Source organism: Gopherus evgoodei, chromosome 4, assembly GCF_007399415.2.
Source record: "Gopherus evgoodei ecotype Sinaloan lineage chromosome 4, rGopEvg1_v1.p, whole genome shotgun sequence".
In the NCBI taxonomy this organism is placed as follows: Eukaryota; Metazoa; Chordata; order Testudines; family Testudinidae; genus Gopherus; species Gopherus evgoodei.
In genome coordinates, this window is record NC_044325.1 from 27,788,228 (window position 1) to 27,813,189 (window position 24,962).

The following is a 24,962-nucleotide window of genomic DNA, read 5'->3' on the forward strand; positions in this document are numbered from 1 at the left end:
TTTCCATATTGAGTAAGGTATTCTATGATTAACTTAACACCTAAGACTTTTTGGATTTTATCTCAATCCAGATAACCACTACTTCTTTCCCATTTATCACAAAAATTGAAGGAGCCCATTATATCTGACCGGCCTCTGTAGTGGTCCCCAGTTTTTTGTCCTACATTGCTTTGTACTGAAGAATACATTGCAACTCTGTGCATAAGCCCCTTCCTATCAGCTAAACCTGCCCATCCCACTGCAGCCCCAAATCCCCAAGCATTTAATTTACGACAAGCCCAACTTTACAAACCCACACCTTCATTGACAAAGCCATAGATGCCCTTTCAACTACTACTCTGTGCACTTCAGCATTCAGTCTGAGTGCCAACTTGCCAACATTCAGCTGGAGTTTTAGTATTACACATTGTTGTATCTTAGAACACTTGGCCTTAAATGTAGTTGAGGGAAAGAGATTTTCTGTACCTATAAAGAAATGCTGTTTATGTCATTGAGACTGAGGGCTGGAAGGTTTGATAGCTGAGCGGTGATGGCCTTTCACTGGGGTGTTAGAGTGTGGGCACTTTTTTCTTTTGAAAACAACAACAAAGAAACTAAATGAAATATACAATAGTATTGGAAGAAAAAAATGTGAAGAATTTAAGCACACACATGTCAGGAAATACCCTCAGTGGCATCGCACGTATTAAATTAAATTCTGCTTTGAGCTACATTGGTGTAAATCCACAGTACTATCACTTCATCCACTTTGATGCAGTCACTCTTGATTTACACTAGTGTAACTGACAGCATTTGATCCATGGACTACACATGTATATTAAACCATGCATGTAACAGCCTAAATAATAACTGAAAAATAATGCAATATATATATCGTGCTGGATGAGCAATGTGTCAAGTTAATGTGGAAACATTAGCTTTTGAAAGCCTTGACTCTTGTGCTTGCATTCTCAACTTAATAGTGTATTAACATAGATTTTGGTGTTTAGCAGGTTTTTGTGCTTCTTAGATGACATGTTCCTCCAGAAACCATTACACTTTTTTTCTTAGATCATAAAAAGTAAGATCAGTTGTAGAAATACCCAAGTCATTAAACTGACTCATTAGCCCTGCTGAGCTGACACAAAGCCCCAACCTTTCATGAGTATTTCCGTACAATTTCTGTGCCCTTTCACAAAGATAAGAAACAATTAGCTCCCTAACTGGTAGGTTCCAAGAGAAGCACTAGAAACTTCCACAGTAACCATCAGAGCTGGCTCAGGGTTAGGGTGACCAGATAGCAAGTGTAAAAAAACCTGATGCTTATATAAGAAAAAGCCCCCAAAATCAGGACCTTCCCTATAAAATCGGGACATCTGGTCACCCTACTCAGGGTGAGGGTGCCTATGATAAACCTGTTTGAAGAATGTAGCAGTGGCTATACTCCACTGATGCTCCCGCTCGTATAATGTCTGTTCCAGGAATGATGCCTCCAGAAGCTCCTGCTAAAGACAAAAGATCAGATTCTGACATTGTGAATTCTGGCTATTGACTGCTACCAGAAATTCTCTTGGTGGCTGTGGGCAATGAAGTTAGAGCAACCTCTTTTAATTTACCCCAGGGACTGGGCTGGTCCCTGGACAGCCCCAGAATGCAGAATCTCACTCCCAAAGGTGGTGTAAATCGACCTTTGCTTTACTCTCTCTGTTTCTATGCCACATCAGATGTGGCCCAAAATTTAAGGAAAGCAAGCGCATGTGTTCTTTGTTGCTTTGGAATACTCAGAACCATTCATCCTGATTTTTTTTCCAGAGTAATTTAACCAATTCAGTGTTCTGCACTGTATTAGAATAATACATTGCCCTTCTATAGCACCTTCACTCTGGAGAATTCAAACATGCATGACATGTATTTATCCACCAATTGCCATTGGCTTCTGGAAGACAGGTATATTGCAAAAGAACCAAAAAGTGACTGGTACCCTTTAAAAATGATTTATAAATAACCAAAACAGCTTTTATTTATAAACAAAATCAAGGAAAAAAAGGAAGTTAACAGCAAAGCAATATTTTGGACAGCTCACAGCCTGCAGGCCGAACAATAAGCAATTTGTTGAGGAAGAGACAATAAAGACATTCTTTGTAGCTTGCTGGCTGGCATGGAGAGCTACCCATTGTGCTCCTGACTGGGAGATTTGGGATTAGGGAGTAACTTAGGTTCCCAGGCTTGGCACCAATAGAAACGTGAGTTTATGTATTTAGTCTTTGAACAGAAGAAGAGGTCACAGTTCAGTACCATTTGAGAGCTGATCTACTGAACAGCACTAACACTGGCTCCAAAGGATAGATGTTCGTCTGCCCATCTGGTCAAAGATGAAGTGCCCTAATAATGCCTCCAGCAAGGTAGAAAAGATAAAAAGCTTGCAAAGCCAAGCCGAATTGGGGGAAGTGCACTCTTTCAAGTGATAGCGTAGACTGCAGTGAAAAGGAAGGACAATCATAATAAAATGCTTCTTCCAGAAAACAGCATGGTGGGCTAGAATCAAGCAATACAAAGTTTCCCCAATATACAAACCACCCCCATTTTTAAAATTTATTTGTTCCTATAAAGCTATAGAATCATATTAAATCTACTTCATTCACTTCAATCAGAAACACAAAAGAAGAGAGAGAAAGAGAGATGTTTTTTACTGCAATTTCCAAACCTTTCAGAAAATTCAGAAACTAGACTACTCCATTAGAAGAAGAGTAGGATAGAAGTCAATTTATTACACAATTATCAATCAAAAGCTCAGGGTTGCTGGTTGGGGGAAATAACAGAGCCTTTGAATTAATGTTACACTAGAAATCTGGTGGAATGACCAGAAGTTGTTATAGTATGATAGTCATTTTGTATCTTATCTGAAATGAATTGGTGGTCTTCTTGGTGAAGCAATCTCTGTGAACGTATCCCCCTGGAGATCACAAAAGACTCATAATTATCGTAACAAGAGCTCATCAAAATATTTTTGCAAAAATATTCAACAATATTTTTGTGAACATTTTTCTCCATTTTCCAACAAACTTTAATAGTGACACCCTTTCTGGCATTCTCAGAAGAAAGGTTAATGATTTACCGGGTGTGTCAATCTGCTCTCCCCAGTGAACAGCTGACATATGTACACATATATATTTGGTAACTCTTTACCTGGTACCTTTGCTGCCACTATCCGATATGCATTCCTTGTCGCTTTGAGACATGGAGTTAAAAGCTTTTAGTCTTTTGTCCCCAGAAACTGGAAACCTGGAGATACAATCTAGCATGTGGTAACTATTATGTAGCATCACTTCAGGAAGTGGCAGTCAAGTGTCTAAATAACTTAGTAGCACATATCAGGCTTAGTCTTAGAGACAGTGAAAATAAAGTATCGTATTTATTATGCAAACGACATACATTATATGCTCTAACATGGAACTGGAAGCATTAAAGAAATCATGAGACTGATGACATCACCAGCTGTGATACCACCAGAGTGGATGGAGCCTCTAGAAGGTGTTGGAGAGTGGATCTTGAGAGACGAAGATCTGGGAATTGTGACAGGGAACCAGAAATCAGATGCTCAGGGAGGTTTGACTAGACTTGCCTGCAGAAGAGGGCTAACTGAGGCAGAGTTAGTAGAAATATGAGAAGGAAACCTGAAGAGGCCAAAAAAGAGCTCAGCTTGGTGTTCTGAGCCCTGAATCTTCCCCCTAAGTAAGTTTTATACACACACAAATGGTTCGTCTTACTCTATATGTCAGCCTTGAGCTTCTTAATTATTTATGTATACATACTTTACCCACACATATATTACATATACATTCTTATTATCTGTCAGGGATGGTCTAGATAATACTTAGTCCTGCCTCAAGTGCAGGGGACTGGACTAGATGACTTCTCGTGATCCCTTCCACTCCTACAATTCTATTTTCATGCCATGACCTGTTTCTGATGTCACCTCTCAGCACAAACCCTTGCTGCTGACTTACTAGGATGGCTTTGGGAGTCCCTCTTTTTTTCTGAGGAATCTTTCTCCTCCAAAGCCTAAATTTGTTATTTAAATAACAAATTTATTTATGTGTGAAGCTTCCAGGGCGTGGAACACTAAGCGGAGCTCTCTTCAGCCTCTTCAAGTTTCCTCCTCAGAGCTCTACTAACCCTGCCTCAGTTAGCCTTCTTCTCTAGGCAAGTCTAGTTAGACCTTCTGTCTGACCCTCTGACTTCCAATTCCTTGTCACTGCCCTGTCACAATTCCCAGATCATCTTCTCCCAAGATCCAATCTCCAACCATCTCCTTAATCCTCCCCCTCCCCCTTGGCCCTGTCTCCTCTGATGATATCATAGCTGGTGATGTCACCAGTCTCAGCCGTTCCTTCACAGTGGGCATGGAGAATGAATTATGCTGGTAATCCAAAAGTGATCCCTCCATATTAGAACTGAGATGCATTAATGGGATATTATATTAGTAGCAGATATCTCTTTTTTTTTTTTGCACCATTGCTACTTCAATGCTTTGTCAGTGCTGGGTGAATGGTACTAAAATTGTGCTTTGAATATTCACTCATATTTAAAAATGAAATTCCTATAGTTCTATTTCCACAAGACCTCTAAATTCTTTTTTGTTCACTTATTGCAAATATTAATGTGATTGAGTTTTACCAGCGTAAATACTCTTGGAAAGGAATTTTTAAGCTATCATGTGTGATTGTAGATTTGAAATGAAGCAGCATGAAAGGTAAACACCAGAAATCATTATACCATGTGATCATTCACTACAAAGTTTGACTCCCCAAGTGAACAGTTTGTGATCTATCTTTAGAGTAAAACAAAAACAAAAATTTGCATCCCCTCCCTTGCATAATGGAACAACAAATATGTCTAAGACGTCTGCAATCTGCTTGTGAAGTTCCATGAGGAGAAAAAGAGTCTAAATTCATTTATCTCTGTGGAATGTAAGGTGAGTCAGGGAAGCAGAATTGGTGAATTGTTTGCTGGAAACATTCAGTCCCACTCTACTTTTTCTCTGTATAAACAGAGAATCTCAGAGCTGTTGGTTAAGCACTTTCCACAAGCAATAGATATTTAAAGTTAAAAAAGCCAACATCACAAAACTGCAGGAGGACTTTATATCCACTCAGCACTCTCATTCTACATTAATCTCTGGAGTTTGCAGAGGGTGGGGGTATTTTTTCCAGTCAGACAAAAGTAATATTTTAGTCCTAAAATGTGAAAACAATGTAGTTAGGCTGGAAGTTTATAACTTATGTTATGAAACTTCACACTCATTTATCTGTGATTCCAGTTCAAGATGGGCTGATATAGCATTGTTTTGTTTTTTTTGTTTTTTTCCCAGTTCTCTTGCTTTTGTGGCTTACTCAGGCCCCATGGCCTCTGCTGAAGATGAAGGAAACGCATCAGAAGGAGGCCACCAGGATTTTCCTGAGCAGACAAAACTGGTAGTGAGAGGTAGGCACATGCTAGCAGCAAAGGTGCTGTGTAAGAAAGTGTAGGAAAGTTTGAAAATATGATTGTGATGAGATCAGCCCTAACATTCTGAGATAATCCAGATAATGTCTTAGAGCTGTATTGTCCCCTTGCTAAACCTTTATGGCCATGCAGGGAAGTAGGAGGAAGTAAGGACTCTAATCCACCTTGTGTGAGACCTAAACATTCCCTGTGCTTGGAGGAGTGCCAGGGTTGCCATCCAGATGTATCTCACAGGAGCAACTGGACAAGTTGCTTACAGAGCAGGGAGTATTCCTCAACCCCCAGTAGCTTCCAGCAAATAGCTTTTGAGCCCCAGCACAACTGGGGAGCCAGGGGAAGCATTTTGATTTTCTATTGCAGAATGCTTCTTTTATCCCTATTTCAAGCCTAAATGGAACAATTTACCCCTTAGGGTTGTAAGCTCTTTAGGGCTGGTACCATATCCTTTTCTGTGTTTGTACAGCACCTGGCACAATGTGGGGACAGATTTCAACTGGGACCTCTAGGCATTACTGTAACAGAAGTCCTAAATAGTAATAAATTCTGAGTAAGTAGCCATCTGAACTGTGGAGTATTAATCTAGACCACACCCTATGTCCTATCGCAAGCTGTAGGTGCATTGGCAAGAAGTCTGAAAATGACTTTTGAAATTCCCAAAGGCCATTCAAACCTCTGAGTTTAGCAAATAAATAAATTTTCTGCATATGAAGTTCTTAATTTCAAACTGATATAACTGTAACTATCTGCAAACAGTTCAGAGAGGGGTTCCCTCCCTCCTGCTTTTGATCTTCTTGTGCTTTTCATCTTCACTATAATTCTACCTCCCTCAAGTGTCATCTCTCACACATCTCTTCCAATTTACATCTAGATGTGTCTGTCCTGTGACTTCTGTCACCTGTGTGTGCCTGGTACATGCCCTGCTCTCCTTCCCTCCCTCTTTCTCTCTCTCTCTCTCTCTCTCTCTCTCTTATTCTCAGACCACAGGGGCCGCAAGCCTGGCCTCCGATCACCACTTTCTCAGTGTGGCACTTCCTCCTGCACATTGCTCTCGCATGTTGTTTATCTCTCGGAAGGATTGTAACTATAGATAGCATCAGTGGAACTGTATCTGTCTAGGAGCAGATGTCTACCTCTGCCGCATCATCTTAATTGCCCTGCTGTGGCTCACCTACCAGAAGTCTTTTTTTTTCCTTCCAATTTTGCAGATGATTAGTTGAAAAACAGCAGGACTGAGCTTGTAGGCATAGGCTCATCTGGGAGCATTTAAATTTGCAAGGAAAGAGATTCCTTTCAGTCCCTAACCAACTGGACAGTATTGTCTAAGGTCTTTGTGATTTGGTCTCAGATCTCCATTTTGTAATGAATTAGGAAAACACTGTGGGAAGAGAAAACTAGAGAGGTAAAAAATGATCATCAAAATACTAGCCCCAAAGTGGGAACTGGGATTTGTGGGTGAAAGCAAACCTAGTGAATGGTGCTGTACATGATAGTGGCACATTCACCCCCACTGTACACCAATGTACACCATGCATTGGGTTTGCCTCTTCCACAAATACAGTTTGTAGTACCTCTTTTGGGGCTAGTATTTTGATGGTATTATTCATGATAGTGGTACATTCACCCCACTATACGAGTTTTTAGGCAGTAGGAACTTTGTTACCAGGAAAAAATTGAGATATATAGTCCCTCCACCAGAAAAAATATTTTTATATATATACAGTTTGAAAAAACTCAGTTTGGCTATTTTAAAAATAAAGGGGCCAGATTCTCCCCCTCAGTCACTTTGGATTTACATCCATTAAGACACAATGACACTATAATGGATTTGCATCAATGTGAGAGTAGAATTTAGCCTGTAAATAAAAAATGAAATCTGGCAAGTGATTTATCTTTATTTTGTTATAATTACTTTGTGTGTTTTGCAGGAGGGCTAAAGAATATATTTTTGACAAGAAGTAATACTTTATGTATCTCACTCTTATCCCTGTGGAGAAGGTTTTCTTGACAAGTATCCAGATTTCAGTAAACCTAGACAGAGTTTTACATTTGTAGCAAAACATGATGTGAGCTTCACCTGGATCTTCAAGTTATATTATCAAAACTGCACAAAGATGTACTCTTAAGCTATTTAAATATATATTTCTCTGAGATACATTTTTGGACGTCCTGGTAATTAATACAAGTTTAACGTTTTAACAGGCCCACTGGCATCCACCCCCCACCCCCAAACACACACACACACTGAGGTCAATATTATTAATAAGTCAACATTAACCAAAAGGTACCATATGGTAGTACATGAAATAATGCACTTATTTCTGATCAATAATAGTATATACCAGTCACCAAAGGATGTTCTGGTAGCTTAAGTAAGAAACCCATTATTTTCAGACCTAAGTTTTTAATTAAAAAAAAATGAGTTTCAATTGGCACTGCCACTCCCCATGCTGTATCCATTCTGTATATTAATGGAGAGATTTAGTCTGAAGAGTCTCTCTATGAAAGACAGGAGTAATTACTATTGACTTCAATAGGAATGTCTTATATCCTGCAATGGGGAAAGTATCAGGCCAGATAGTTGTTGACCCAGCAAATTCCACCAGCATTAAATTCAGCTTGATTGAAAATGAGAGTGGTCCACTACAGAAAGTTTGTCAGCATTCCATTTAGTCTTTGGGCTCCCCCAATGGTCAACCTTTTGTTGCAATTAAGAGTTCCTTAAGTCATCCTAGTATGCCTGTTGCAGTGATCTGAGAACAGAGGGAGATCTTTATGCTGTTCTCCATGCACTGCAATACCAGAAGCTTCAAAATGGACTGAATGAAGATCAGATCCTCAGTTTTTTAGTTTTCTTCTCTTTTCTGGATTTGGCTGAACCCTTAAAGTGCAAGTTAAATACAGTCATGAAAGTGACTTTTTTAAAAATGGTATTATTACTCAACAAGCTTGTTCCCGGTGTGTCATCACTGCTGAATTTCATGACAAAATATATGCAGATTCAAAACAGCTATGTAAGAGTGAGCTGCATTCTTTTTGAATTCTTTCATTATAAGAAGTTCTTGGAATAGACACAAATCTTGGCCATTTATAGTTTAAATATCAAAGGTGCAAATCTACCAGAAAGTAGCAGGTTTCTAAAAACTGGTTTCCATTATAATTAATTCTATTTCTCCAGGTAAGGATAGTCAAAAGAGTCTGGAAACTTCTGAAGAGAATTTTCTTTGAACCCAGAGCAACATAACAAATAATGATTTGGAATAAACTTTTCAGGGTGATGTGGTCCAGTTAACAGGCCTCCGACTGGACTGGGAGTCAATAGACATAGTCTCTAGTCCCTGATCTGCTGTCTCTCATTGGGCAAGTTTCTTCACCTCTCTGTGAATCTGTTCCTTTTCTGCAGTATGGGGATGATAAGAATACTGCCTTTCTCCTATCCCTGGATTGTTTTGTCCATTAACAACATAAGTTTTTGGGGACAAGTATCTTTTGCTATCTCTTGATCTTGGTTTGGTCCCCTGTAATACAAATAGTAATGGAGGGGATGAATTTGGAGTGTCACAGCGTGGCTGGCCCTTGTAAATGAAATATGTCCAGCTCGGCAGTGCTCCCAGTTTGGCCAATTAAGAGGGCATAGCAGTAACTGGGCTATCAATGGTCAGGGAGAATCTGAGGGGAGAGACAAGGGAGAAACTCCATAAGAGATTGATCCAGTGAGTTGGGGCTGCCAGAATCAGCCAGAAAAAAGGCATTTGACCCCTGCCTGGTCAGTCAGGAAGGCATGTGAGAGCTGCCAAAGGCCATAGGACTAGAGGAGATCCATGAAAGAGCCAGAAAGTGTTTCCTGGGCAAAAACCGAAGTCAAGGAAAAAGCAAGAGGGTTTGCCAGGTGACCTCTCTAAGCCAGAGAGTCAGGGATGGCAGGTGTTGAAGGCAGGAGGAGCAGCAACAAAGGAACTTTTTTTTTTACTTTAAGCCTGAGAGCTGGAGCTGAGGGTCAAAGAGGGCTGAAGGTAGGTGATCACTGGAGGTGCTTACCTACTGACATCTTCATGCTGGAGATTTGGGCCCGGGGAGCTGTGAGAGGATTAGGGGGAGTAAGAGGTGCTCCCCTAATGATCTACCAGCAGAGAGACTGTGAAGGTTCCCGCAGGGAAGAGTGGGGTTGCACTCCAGCTGGAAGGGGTGAGGTGGTTGTCTTGGCACAGAGATAGAAGAAGACTGACAGAGTTCAGATGTGGTGCGAGGCACATACGGTGTGCAGTATGTGAGTCGTCGAGGCATGAGAAGTTTGGAGTTTTAATGACTACTGGCACTGGGGTGATAAATGGACTGTGTGTCAAGACTTATGTTTTGGGTTATTTGTGCAATTCTTTGTAATAAATCACCCCAAGGAGGGATACTATTGAGGCAAGAGGGTCTGTAGTGGACTCCTTGAGTTATCTGACAGGGGAAATTGAGGCAGGTGCACCAGTTGCGCTGCAGCCTTTCACAAGAGGGCGCTCAAGTTGAGGCCACCTTATATTGGGGTAGGGGAGGGGGAAGAAATCTCAGGCCACTTTAAGTCCAGAGTAAATAAAAATTGTTCAGTCTGCAATAGTCATGGGACTCAGAGTCAAATTTAATGTTTACCAAAAATAAAATAAAATAAAATAAAAATAAAAATGGGGGCAATTCAACCACCAGTTCTGCTCTCAATTAAACCTCGGGAACTCTGTAAACTTGAATGGAAAATTCTGCTCTCATTTCCAGTAACTCCAATAAGTTCACTGGAGTAGTGCCAAATTTCCATTGGTAAAAATCGATTTAGAATTTGTCCATAGGGACTGTTTTTGTCACATTTTTACTTGTATTGTCTTATACTGTTTGCGGTCTGACAGAGTTACAGCAATGAACGATATGAACTGAGCCATTAGCATCCAGCACTATTGTATTAGATCAAACATCTGCGAGCATCGGCAGTATGTTACATTACCAGCCACTCTTTGAGCATAATACTATAGTACTTTCAATGTTTACAATTCATTGTGTAAAGAAAGGAATCTTTCAAAGGGGTCTATCTGTGTGTTTAGAGGAAGACATAAAAGGCTGAACGTCTCAGGAAACTTGTAATGGAATACAGAGCTGTTCCCTTGTTTGCGACTGATTCAGTAAAGTCTGAAAATCATTACCATCTGGTAGCTGCTTAGTGAAATGAGGTGTTGATCTCAGGTCCAGTTCTCAAGTGGTCCACCACTGCAGCTGGGAATGGTTGGTCATCTCAGCAACCTGAGTAGAAAATCAGTGGGCCTAAAAATGAGCTTACTTTCTCACTCTTAGAGGTCGTCCTTTCTGTTTGGAGTTGAATCAATGTTATGCCTGTGCTGGTGCCCTGTCCTGTAGATGAAAAATAGACCTCAGTCTTTAGGATTGTCCTTTTGAGACTTCTTAGCAGTAGAAAAAATATAGTTTTATTTTTGTCTTTAACATCTTGTTGGTTTTTTAAACTTCTGTGAATAATCTTGGGATACCTAAGGAGCAACATAACCACAGTTTGTGATGGACGCCCTCTATTATTATAGTCACTATAGAAGCATATTTATAGCAGGAGTTGGAACTAACAGTGTGGCCAAGCATCTACTGGAGTTGCAGTTTAAACTCCTTGCTCATCGAGCTCATCAAAACTAAAATGTTTTGCAGGAGCATGTCAATTTTGACAAAATTGTCAATGGGAAATGTTCAAAATTACTAAAAAACAAAATAGAGTATTTCATTTTGTCTTTTCCATTTTGACATTATTATATTTTATTTTATTATATTATATTATATTATGACATCATGACATTATCAAAATGAGAAGTAAGAACAGTAGGACAATGGAACAGGTTCTGGAAGCTGGGGGTGTTCTGGAAGCTTCTTTACTGGAGATTTTCAGAAAGAGGCTGATAGTCATTTGTCTTGGATGGTTTAGACACAATAAATCCTGCATCTTGGCAGGGCATTAGACAAGATGACCCTTGTGGTCCCGTCTAACCCTATGATTCTTTCATTTTAGGATGTTTTAACATTATTAAAACAAACTCTTTCAATAAGGCCATTTCCATATTGTTTTGAATCTCTGTTCTGTGAAAATTTGGACTTTTTATCCTAATTCAGGAGAAAAATAATTTTCAGAGTTCAGAATTTCAAGCAGGATGGAAAGTCTATTTTCTAACTTGCTCTAATTACGAGCTCTGGCTGCATCTATATTTTCTAATGCAAACATATAATAAACATATAAGAGCCCAGCTCTGCTATCTCTGCCATGTATCAGAGGGGTAGCCATGTTAGTCTGGATCTATAAAAGCAGCAAAGAATCCTGTGGCACCTTATAGACTAACAAGACGTTTTGGAGCATGAGCTTTCGTGGGTGAATACCCACTTCGTCAGATGCATGTAGTGGAAATTTCCAGGGGCAGGTATATATATGCAGGCAAGCTAGAGATAATGAGATTAGTTCAATCAGGGAGGATGAGGCCCTGTTCTAGCAGAAACTGATTTTGTATACAGCAATATACAAAAACCTGTAGGAGAACACTTCAACCTCCCTGGCCACACTATAGCAGACCTTAAGGTGGCCATCCTGCAGCAAAAAAACTTCAGGACCAGACTTCAAAGAGAAACTGCTGAGCTTCAGTTCATCTGCAAATTTGACACCATCAGCTCAGGATTTAACAAAGACTGTGAATGGTTTGCCAACTACAAAACCAGTTTCTCCTCCCTTGGTTTTCACACCTCAACTGCTAGAACAGGGCCTCATCCTCCCTGATTGAACTAACCTCATTATCTCTAGCTTGCCTGCATATATATACCTGCCCCTCGAAATTTCCACTACATGCATCTGACGAAGTGGGTATTCACTCACAAAAGCTCATGCTCCAAAACGTCTTGTTAGTCTATAAGGTGCCACAGGATTATTTGCTGCTTTTATCTCTGCCATGAATTTCTCAGCCTCTAGACCCCCTATTCATTTGGAGATTCATTGTAACATCCACCTATATCTTTTGATGGACCATGTATGGGTCCCGATGCTGCTGTGCAGTATTACATGCTGGTGTGCTATGTATCCCTAGCATATCAGAGCTCCAGTGATTAACAGCTTCTCAGAGAAGTAGCCAGTCCTCACAAAGGATTTTCACAGAATAAGGATAAAGGCTTTTAGAGCAGTGCCCCCACATGGTAGCAATGGTAACATCAAGGACATAGATTTGGAGTTCTGAAGCAGAGCTATAAAGGCACTGCACAACAGCAGAGGTACTGGCCATCAACATTATGTAGAAATATTTGCTGATGGACCCATTGGGAGTATCTCGACTTTAGGAAGTCATTTGCTTGGCCTGCCATTAGCAAAGATAAAGCAATGACAGCAGGCAGGGATGGGGAAGGAGACTAAGAAAAAATAATGGTAAAAGGACAGGCTCTAATTAACATAGTTTTCAGTTAGGAGAACCTAGATGGTGGTTCATTTAAACCTGAATATATTATGCAAGCCTAGGCAATCCCTCATAACATTCCCTTCTAAAAACTGCTTTAAAAAAAAAGAAAAAAGGATCATGCTTTAGCCCCGCTATTACTTTACATTGATGATAGGAGGTTAGAATATGAATACAGTTTGAAAGATAGTACCATTTCTCTGATACATCAAAAAGCACTCTGCAGTAGACTACTACTTTAGTAGGACACTTATAGTCAAAGCTAGTCTTTGAGTATCCTCCTAATGTCATATTACAATGACAGAAGCTCTAGATATATCAATTTAATCTTAGTTCAAAAAATCTTTTAGTTCTGCTTTAACAAAGTCAAATGGACTTTTATACTTTTTCAGCTTGAAATTGGACAACGAATAACTTTTATAGTAAAAATGAAATGCAGAATATGGTTGAAAGGGTAATTGTATTCAGTGTTAAAAAATAAAGCACTTACTAGTTATTTAGCAGCAAAGTTTCCTGATAGGAAACTATGCTAACAAGAATGAGATTACAAAATTTAAAAAATAACTTCTTTCACTAGTAAAAGATACTGGGTCTGTATCTCCTCTTACACTGGTCTAAGAGCTCTGACTTCAGTGAAGTCAACTCCCATTTACAAGATGAAAGTAAGAATTGGGCTTGCTCTGTGGATACTAAATGGGTTGGTTTGGTACCATATAATAATGTAAATGAATTTTGAGTCATATTTTGGATTTTTTTAAATAAATCTGTTTAATCATTTGTATTATTTTTTTAAAACATACATATGTGTTCATCTGTAGAATTAAAACATGTAACAAAATATAGTTGTCACCAGTTACAGCTTTTGCCAAACCATAAAATTAATCCATAGAGTGAGTTGTACTCTGAATCTTAAAACTTGGCAATCCAAGACTATGAACTCAAAGGGTTAAGAAAATAATGTATATACACAAAGCTGATCACCAGTAAAATGTCTAACAGGCTTGTCTGAGTTGTAAAAACTCCCAAACCTAGATATAATCTAGTTCAAGGATTAAATTATGTAATTTAAATTAAGTGCCCTAAATATCAAAAATTATCTGCCCTAGATATCAGATGTTAGGTGGTTAGCATTATCTGCATATATGTAACTTTTTTCTAGGTAGTATGTTAACTACATAAAAAGAAGCAAGGTTTAAACAGCCTACCTGCAGAGAACAGCATATTCTCTTACATCCAGTGTCGCACTTTCAGACCTGCATTGCTCCATTTTTGTTGTGTTTGTTATGATTGGCTGGGAGCCCTCGGCCCAGTTAACAAACTGCCTTTCCAGTTTCTTCTATTTTGAATCTTTTAAGATCACATAACTGTCAGTAATGACAAAAAAAATAGCAATTCAAGAACCTGAATAACCTGTCAGTTTTCCTTTCTTGTCATGACTGCAGTAATGAAACTCTGTAGAGTATTGTGGAAGTAAACTATCCAACTCTGGTTTGCTTAAAAGGTAGTTTGTGGTCAGGTACCAAACAGATGTGTCAAATTACTTGACTTTAATTTCAAGTAATTGGTGAACAGGATTACTCTTGGGCTCAAGGGAATAAAAAACAACGCAATTTATGGTACTGTCCCCCTCTGTATAGAATCAACTGGAACTTGCTGCTAGTGGGTATGTTACAGCTGCCCATGATAGTTTTGGATGGCACATATTTATGCATGATATAGTCCATCTGACCCTAGATCTTTGGTAACCAAAACCAAATCATCTGAAATGCTCTCTAGAGGTTTTTGTGTGCATTATCCTACTCTTCTATTTCTCTGATAATCACCTAAAGCTTTGCAGTAATAATTGCTTCCTCTGAATAAGTTTGATATACACAATATTATACAGGTTCTGGAATCTCAATCATTAGAGATCTTTAAGAGCAGGTTAGACAAAAACCTGTCAGGGATCTTCTAGATAATACTTAGTCCTGCCATGAGTTCAGGGGACTGGACTAGATGACCTCTCAAGATCCCTTCCAGTCCTATGATTCTATGATTTAGCCTCAGATTGTTGTCCTTTGTTCTGCATGATTATCTACAAAGCAAACAAAAATGCACATTGTTTATTAATTGTGTTGATACAGGAGGCTTAGATCCATTATTCTTTATTCAGTTTTCTTTAGTAGTCGTATAATTATATCATAGTGAGGGGTAGTATAATGAGTACATAGGTGTGTATTTTTTCCAGAAGACTGAGAATTTCTCTCTTTCATGCACAGCCTAGCTGGACTTTTGTTTTTACTGCCTAAATTTCCTCTGACTTACACCAGTGTATTGCCTTTGATTTCAGTAGAGTTACTCCTGATTTACCCAGCATGTACAGCAGACCTCAAGTGGAAAGCCACTTCTCATGAGATTTCCAGTCCAGTTTCTCAGAATCAAGATGTCTTGCTAGTTCAAATTAAATTGGGATACATTTCTCTGAGCTAAAACGGTCTGCTGCAGCCTTGGCTATCACTGGTTAGAAATCCAGTGTATTATTTTAAACTCTTGTTTAACTCTAATTGTTAATAAAATTGCTTCTGAAGAGGGTTTCATTGCTGTATTTTATTTAGTGACATTGCTCTATTTCCCCTGTTTCTGTGACCACACTGAAGCAGACTGGGTTCTGCTGCACTTAAACCAAACTGAACATCCGCTAGGCCACCTGGTATGTGAAACACCTTAAGGGACTTGTGAAACAGTTTGGTGACCACATAACAAACCACCGGTTACACAGTGTCTCAGTCAGACACACGTGCAGAAGCAGCAAAAGGAAGGGAGGGAAGGAAATGATGACCAGGCACTTTTAAAAGTCACCCGTGTAGACAGGTGAGTTATCTCTATGAGTTCAGTTTTTAAAATTAACCACTAAGCAGACTAGCTCTAAACCCTCAAACTGAAAAGCTTGAAAAACATAATACAGACATCAAGGCCTAAGTGAATTCCCAGGGGCCAGATGGAGTTCTATAGTCAAGGGGCCACTCAGAACGAGATAAAGCACTGCATGCTGGAGCTTGTATACTCCATGGGCTGAACCACTGTACAAAAGAAGATAGCAGCTGTAGCAACATGCTCTACTGTATGTACATTAAGACTAGCTCTCAAAGTCCTAGTGTGTTATTGGTGGAGGCCATCAGCTGGCCACAAATTGGATATCTTGATTTTAGATAACCACGACCTACCAATTTGCTCGAAAGGAAAAGCTCCTGAGGAAAGGGCTTAATGTTAAATATGCAGCTCATGTAATATTACTGTATATTTTTGAAAGTGAATTGCTATTGTCTGTAAAATGACATAAAGTAGTACTAGGGTGGAAAAAAAATGAGGATCCCACCCCCCCTTCACTTACCTCCCTCTAAAGCTACTCAACCTATGGAGGCTACCAAGAACCATACTGTCAACTATTGTGTGGTTGTGCCGCAAAATAAAAATTGAATCTGAATTCTTATAATACAAGAGATAACATATATTATCCTGTTGATTTCTACATCATCTCCAGTTATAATGAACAGTGGGCAGTCCAGGTCCAGTTACCAAACAAAGAAGATGGTTTGTATGATGAAGTGAATCTTTCAAGAGAAAGGAAAATCAGATACGAGATTTCTGACTTTCCAGCACTATAGGACATTGTTGCTTTGCTAGTTCACCAAATTTTGTTTACAACTGTATTGCATGTGTTGCCTGTACATCCTGTGCTGTAAGAACCTATACTCTGCCTTCATTTTGTTTGATAATTGATGAGTAATTTAATTCCCCTGCTGATTTTCCTGTCTAGTTTACAAACATTCTCTCTCTTAATAAGTTTTGAGTTGCATAAAAATATTTAGGGATGGTGAAAAACCCAAAATGTCAGATTGAAAATTGGAGGAGGTGGGTATTTTCTTGAAAAAAATCAACATTTGGGAACTTTGGACCAGCTCTAATAACAGCAGATGAAAACTTGACTCAGTAGCAGAAGCTCTCCAGGCCACCCAATTTCTGCAGCAGTGGAACTCAAGCGCATTTCATTAGCCTCATTAAAAAGTTCAGAATGGAAGATAAGTGAAGTGTACTACCCTCTTAACATGCCACTATGAGTTGAAAGTAAGCAGCTGTTCTTAGAGGTATATATTGCAAACATAGATGACAGTAGGATGTCTTCTCTTAAGGATGGTAAATTACATGCTGCTGTATGGGAGTGTTCTCCGAGGGAGGCCAAAAATGTCCTAAGATCTATTTTTATGTTTGTGAGAACAAACCTTATGGTCCAAATATGTAAATCATCAGAGCACAGTTGAAGTCAATGGAGTAATGACATTTTACAGCAGCTGAGGATTTGTCCCAGGTTTTAAAAGCCCATTGTTTTTCATGCCTACAGTTTACCTTATCTGGCCCCACATGTTTTAAGCTTGCCAGCTCCAGCTGTTAGAAACTGAGTGTCTGCCTTCTCTTAGCAAGCTTCTGCCTTCTTTAATGTCTCTTCTCACCATTTCCACTCCCTCGCTTCCTGCCTTCAGCACACGTCAGCAGCATACGTCCACCATCGAAGGAACTGTTTCTTTACTGTAAAGAAAGCACTCATCAGAAGTTTTATGGAAGTGTTTGAGACAGACCATCTGCACTGCAGCAAAGTTGATTTCTGAGCTGCTGAAATGCGTCTTCTGAAACTTTATGCTTTATTTATTTTGCCTTCTCTCTTTGTGCAACTACAGAAGATGAATCTCATTCTGAGGTTTTCAATATAAATGGCATAGAGAGAAAGGCAGGGGTTTCTTTGGGGCCAAAGTCTTTTCTTTGTACTCTACTTTTTAATTTTACTTTATTTCTAATATTTAAGTCAAGACTCTGCTGTACCAAGAACAAAAAATAGACAAAACAACAACAAAAACAACAACCTGACATGTTGGTTTGTTTTAAATTCTGATTTGTATTTTCAGAACAGCTCCAACCTGAATGGAATATTTTAATTTTCTATGAAATTTCCTACCCTGTTTCTTGGATGTATTGAGTCAACATAGGAGAAGCTACTGCAGCTAACAAGTTTTGATCCTTGATGTCATGTCCCCACCATTGAAAACACCATGCATTGAAAAATCATGAGTCCAGGACTCTCAAAATTCTGAGATTTAAAAATATATACATATATATATTTCATTATTTTGTTTTCCTCTGACTTCTTCATCTGTAGAGTACAATCAGATGATGTTTACAAGCTTTTATTCTCAACAATGGGGTCCAGAAACTTTTTATTTCAAAATGAAAGCTGAGATTCTCATGTAAATCACTTGACTCCAGGAGCTGGGACTTTAGGACAGACAGCAAACAGCTCACGATAAAATCACAAGAGTTGTCACTACTGACAGTACATCAGAATAAATGAAACCTTCATTATGCCCTCAAGATTCAGTAATAAATTAAAAGGAAGCAAGTTAAGTGCTGGAATAAATTGCCTAGGGAGGTTGTGGAATCTCCATCATTGGAGATTTTAAGATTAGACAAACACCTGTCAGGAATGGTCTAGATTGGGGTGGGCAAACTACGGCCCATGGGCTTGATCCGGCCTTCAAGGTTTTGGATTCAACCAGTGGGATTGCCACCCCCATGGAACTGCAGGCCTGGCGCTGCTTCCGGATGCTGCTGGCACCATGTCCCTGTGGCCCCTGGGGTAGGGGGAGCCAGATGGCTCCGTGCGCTGCCTTCACCTGTGGGTTCCACATCCAAAGCTCCCAGTGACCACGGTTCCCTATTCCCAGCCAATGGAAGCTGCAGCAGGTGGTGCCTGCAAGCGAGGGCAGCGCACGGAGTCCTCCCCAGGGGCCACAGGGACGTGGTGCCGGCCACTTCTGGGAGCAGTGCGGGACTAGGGCAGGCAGGCAGGGAGCCTGGCTTAACGGTGTGGCACCACTGCCATTGCAGGACCATTCCAGGTAAGTGGTGCCAGACTGGAGCCTGCACCCTGAAAATCTCCTGCACCCCAACCCCCTGCCGTGAGCCCTCTGCCACACCCCTCCTACACAACAACCTCCTGACCTAATCCCCCTCCTGCACCACAATCCTTGCCCTCAGCCCCTGCTGCACCCCACACCCCTCCTGCACCGCAACTCCCTGCCCTGAGCTCCCTCCCGCACTCTGCACTGCTCCTGCACCCCAACTCCCTGCTCTGATTCCCCTCCTTCACAGCAACTCCCTGCCCGGAGCTCCCTCATGCACTCCACACCCCTCCTGCACCCCAACCCCCTGCGCTGAACCCTCTGCCACACCCCTCCTGCACCACAACCCCCTGCCTTGATCCCCCTCCTGCACCCCAACCCCTGCCCTGAGCTCCCTCCCACACTCCACACCCCTCCTGCACCCCAACCTCCTGTCCTGAGGCCCCTGCTGCACCCCAAACCCCTGCCCTGAGCCCTCTGCTGCACTCCACACCCCTCCTGAACCCCAAACCCCTGCTCTGAGCCCCCTGCTGCACACCGCACCCCTCCCACACCCCAGCCCCTTGCCCTGAGCCCCCTCCTGAATGGTACACACTCCATCCTCCTGCACCCCAACACCCTGCCCCAGCCCTACGTTCATGGCCCTGCATGCAATTTCCCCACCCAGATGTGACCCTTGGGCCAAAAAGTTTATCCACTCTGGTCTAGATAATACTTAGCACTGCCATGAGTGCAGGGGACTGGACTAGATGATGACTTCTTGAGGTCCCTTCCTGTCCTATGATTCTATGATTCTGAGTTTATAAGATATGTTCAGCGTGGCCACTTGTCCATTAGAAACCAAATATTCTCTTTTTGCAACCCAACTCCTGCAACTCCCACGTACATGGAGAAAGTGCTGGAATTACTCTAGGACCCACTGCAGCTCAGCTCCATAGTTCATGGGGAGCCTGCACCCCAGCTGGCTCTTCTGATGTCATCAGACCTGGTCATTCTGATTGGATGTGCCACCTCTTCTCTTTTCTTTGCTTCAGTCTTGGAGAGGATTGTAATGCTAGTTTATATTGTGGACACTACAGAGGAGGAAATAAAAGGAATTTAAAGAGGAATGGCCCACTCGCAACTAAGCAAAGACTTTATTAGACATTTTTCTTGGCTCCCTGTTGAATACTTGTCAGAGTCCTGGGTTTGGTCCTTTACATTTGCCTGCCTTCCCTCGGCTGCCCTCTACACTGCTCGCTATTGTTCATATCTACTGGTGATAACAGTGGAGAGAGCACTAGTGTAAACAGGTTGTGGTGACTGCCAGTATTTTAATCACTGTGTCACCTTGAGCTGCTCTGAACAAGGTTAGATGAGATGTGGTAAGAGCCCACTAACATGTCTACATTAGTGTTCCCTTGCTGTTAGCATTGTAGGAGCTACATCATTAGTGTTATAACCATGGAAATGTGCCCTGCCCTACTCCAAATTAGTGTAAATGCAGTCTTTGTGGACAGAAAATAAATTATTATAACCTCATGAAGTAACCATGTGTCAATCCTGATAGATATCAAGGCTATATTGTTATTTCTTAACACGTTTTTTTTCTGTCCATTCAGGCAAGAAGAAACCATTTTATAATACATTTGTGCCATAACTATGTTTAAACATGGGTAATTTTTATTTTATCATGGCCTTCCCTAATTATCGGAATAGTCAGTGAGCAATACAAACTACATTCCTCCCAAACATTCTCATGTCTCAGTACCAAAAGGGAATTCAAGCACACTAGTGATGGAAAAATCACATAGGGACAATGACACAGGGAAATAACTCTTCAGTTGATGCTGCATAGGCAGGGCATGAAGAAAAATAACATGCAGAAATATTGAGTCTCGCTTAACACCAAATTATCAACCATTCTCTTCTCCCAGATCAACCAAGGACCCAAGATCAAAATTTTGAATCCATAGGGATTCAAAATGGATCCCCATGGAAGAAACCAGTATAACTTTGCTCCCTGAAATACACAGTAGTGGAAAAAAATCTGAACAGGCAAGTAGAGAGTTCTGTAAACATGCTGGGATTAGAGTAAAAAATATTCAAGAAAAAAATCAACATGAGAAAAACTCTCACCAATGTGGCAATTTTTCACTGCACAAGGCACCTCACCTTCAATGGATTTTTATAGTACATATAATGTACATTATTTACATCTGATCATTTACTTTAGTAAAACAAAAAAGCACCATCTGCCCAACCGCACTTTCCTTCCAGGAAATTGAAATGAGAACGGATGTTGTCTTTCACTGCTTATTTTTCTTCTTTTTCATATTTAACTCTTAGTACAGTAAAGGTATGTACAAAAAGAAAAGTGAGACATATATTTGTTAGCAACTAGTTCTCAATGTATTCATCAAAAACTACACCTGAAAAAGACATCCATGCATTTCTATCTAAGTAGGGTTGGAGAGGAACTGATTGTCTATGTTCCTCAACTGTTGTTTTAGACATATGAAATAAGACACATAGTTAACTGCAGAGTACTGTGGTCACTTCTACCAAGGCCATCTCACTCCCAAGAATGAGATTCCTGCCCCACCTTCAGTGTATTTGGAGTGAGGGAGATACAGTACCAAACCCCATCTTTCCTTGTGTCCTCAAGTAAGCTAGAGTCCATCCTTATGTACTCAAGCACAAATTCCAAACAGGGAAAATGAAAAGGTTCCATTTATATTTTAACTATATAAGCACAACCAGGGTCTTTGGTACATGGAGTAAAATTTTGCAGCATGAGTCTGTCCATTTTTTAAATTTTTTGTATGCCTTGAGTAGCTAAAATAAAAGAGCAATATGCCTAAAGAGGACAAATAGTGTTGTTGCAATCATGATCCTTTGGGAATATTCTTATTCCCAAACTCAGTTCAAATAATGTATCCATATAAATAGGGTTCAATCCTCAGGTGCACCTAAGGTGAGGTCAGAGACCCTTCTCAAGGATGAGGAGTCAAAGGCAATGTCATGACATCTTTTCACTTCCCTTTCCTGGAGGTAGCTGGTCGCTGCTTTGACCTCCCAACATAAATTAGGGTAGTTTGAGGACTGCTCTAATTTGTGCTGGCTAGACCAGCTGACTCCCAATGAACTTTCCACTGGCTGAGAATTGGCTGGAGGACTGGATACCTGGACACCGCTCTGCCATGTGTGGCATAGCTCCTTTGCTCGTGCATTCATGTGGTGATGCCTCCACCTCCAAAATGCATCTATATGAACCACACCTCCTAGTGGCAGTTGGAATGTGATGCTAATGATATCTGGAAAAAAGTGTGTCAGGGAAGGTTAGGTTAGAAATGGAGTGAAATAAAATTATGAGTTGGATAAAATCTCTTCCAGAACATCCACTTTTTCTGATTGCCATTCCTAATATTGTAGCCCATGTAATGTGTTAATGCTTGGACCGGGGACTAAGTTATACTTATGGTATTTTCAAGAGGTCTTTCCTACACTTGAGAATTCCAGCACTCTAGTGTATTCATTAGAATTTTAGTCAGAATCCAAAATTATCCTTGGGCTGGAGCCAAAGATGTTTCTAGTGCATGGGAGTAGAGGAGAACAGCTTTAAGGAGAGGAAGGACAGTCCAATGGTTAGAGCTCTAGCCTGGGCTGAGGGTTCAATTTCTGCCCCACCACACACATCCTGTGTGACTCTGGGCAAATTACTTTGTCACTCTGTGCCTCTGTTCCTCACCTCTAAAATGGGGAAAATAGCACATCTCTACCTCACAGGGTTGTTGTGAAGATAAATGCATTAAAGATTGTGAGGTGCTCAGAAACTACAGTGATATGGCCTTATAACTACAATACTTAGATACATTGTATTTCCCTCACATCTCTTGGTGATGCTCTGGTCACATCCATTCCCTGACCAGCACTTTGAACTTGCTGGCTGGCTCCAAAACCACAAGCAATATGTGGTTGTAGGAGCCATACATGGCTGCATCTCTTGCCATTCTGACTTTCTATCATCATAGGACTCCAGTGAATTAAGTCCCTTTTCTCTCACTATCAATTAATAGGCTTTAAAATGCCCTTTTAGAAAGTTTAGCATTTTTTATTTTTAATTAGAAGAGTACAAAACAAAAAGCCTCCAAAGCTACCTACTTCTCAGCTGCTCTTTGGCTTCAGCAATAAACAACTCTAGCTCAGTTTTGTATGTAGTGTTTCTTCCTGATGAGATACGAGTGCACCAAAAAAGGGCAAATAACATGATCATCTGGCCGACTGGAATGCACCACCGCCCTCAGAATTGCTCAGCTGCATGGTACAAACCCTGCACTGCTAATAGAAATTCTTCTAGCTACAGGACTTTGCTTTTGGAGCAGGAAGATCACAATTCCATCTTCACTGTTGCCATGAAGTACTGAGTGGGTGTTGTGTATAGGGCAGTGACAACTGTGAAGTTCCTAAGCGGCCAGGATTTTTTTAGAAGAAATCTCTGAGTGTTCACCCATTTTTAAAGCTAGTTTTGAACAGAGCCTTTTTAGAGTTTTTGAAGTGTTTAGTTAACTGTTTAAAAATATTATTTTCCATTTTCACCTTCCTTTTCACTTCTAGCTGCCAACCACAACCAGAAGAGCCAAATACCATGAAGAAAGGCCTTCTGTAGTATCTCTGGCTAGGACACGATGGCAAAATCTCATGAGGCAGACTAATCTTTTGAGACTGCTATCCCAGTCTGTCAGGTTCGAGTGGTTCGTTTAGGTGCCCCAAGTAACCCCAAACGCTTACCCTTTTGAAGTTGAACAAGCACTGATCCCAATACAAATATTTAAAACAGGGATGGATCCGAAACTAACCTCCCAATCCAAACACCCTCAATCACACAGGAAATCTTCAAACCTTTCTCTGAACTTCCTGGACCTTACTAATGGCTCAAACCAAATACCCAGATCCAAACGCTCTAAACTCTGAGGAAGTTCAGCTGTAGATCCAGGTCCTGATCCAAACTGCAATACTGCTCCATCTAAGTGGTCAATTTAAAAAAGTCCCTTAACAATGAAGTCTTCAATGGGAAACACTGACACGCTCTTTTACTCTGCGAGCACAGCTGGGTGCTGCTTTAATAAAAGAACTCCGGTAGCACTGCAAAGCAGGAGCAATGCAGGGTGACTGTGATATCACTATCATGTGAATGAGCTGTCCCAGTATTGCAGAGTCTGCTCTTTAGTGTATACAGAGACACATCAATACTGAATATAGTGTGTTAGCCAAACAGAATGGAAATTATTTTAGGTGAAGAATGGTTTCATTGATTGCTTTGCTCTACCAGAATGGGGTGTGTTTTTAGGCATTCTGATAAATGTGTGCTATTTTTCAGCCATTCGGCGTGAAGTGCTGCAGATTTCTTATAAACCTTTATTGCTAACCACAGGCATGAAAGGATTGATTGCATTGTTTCAGGATTTCCTAACTTCTGAGGCTCGGGCATTTTAGCCAGTCTTACTACAGCATGTTGGGGTTGGGGCGGAGAGGGGAGGGAGATTATTGCATTGCTAGTGACAATATATTATTGAAGTGCTTATAGCCAGTTTCTTACTTTTATATTTTAAAGATCAGCCCATCTGGTGTATAATATTGTAGCCAGTAGCCTGCCTCTCCTACTTAACTTCTTTACATCTCACAAGGCTTTTGAAAAGATTCCAGAGGGTAATCTCACTGGATATGATGAGTATTATGGTCCTGTTATAGCTGCTGGGAAAAAGGTCCTCCAGCCACGGGCAGGGTTTATGGGACATTTTATATTTTGCTTTTGCTTTTGTCTAGCTCTGACTGCCTAGGAAAAGTAAGTGGAAGCTTCAGCTGATACAAAATGCAGCCTTGGCATCAGAGTGCAGAGGAGGCTGTTGATATCTGAAAGTGAGTAGGCAAACTTGATATGTGAATGTGCACAGAGAGCTCATTTACGACAATGGGTCAAGAGTACAGAGTATCTGACTGAAAGACAGCAGGCTATGTGTGTCCTGAGGGACCTCCACTGGTGAGACAGCTTCATTCTGAGCCCCGCTGGATTATTCATTTCCTGGTGAAATTCAAGGTGTTGGTTACAATCTTTCAAAGA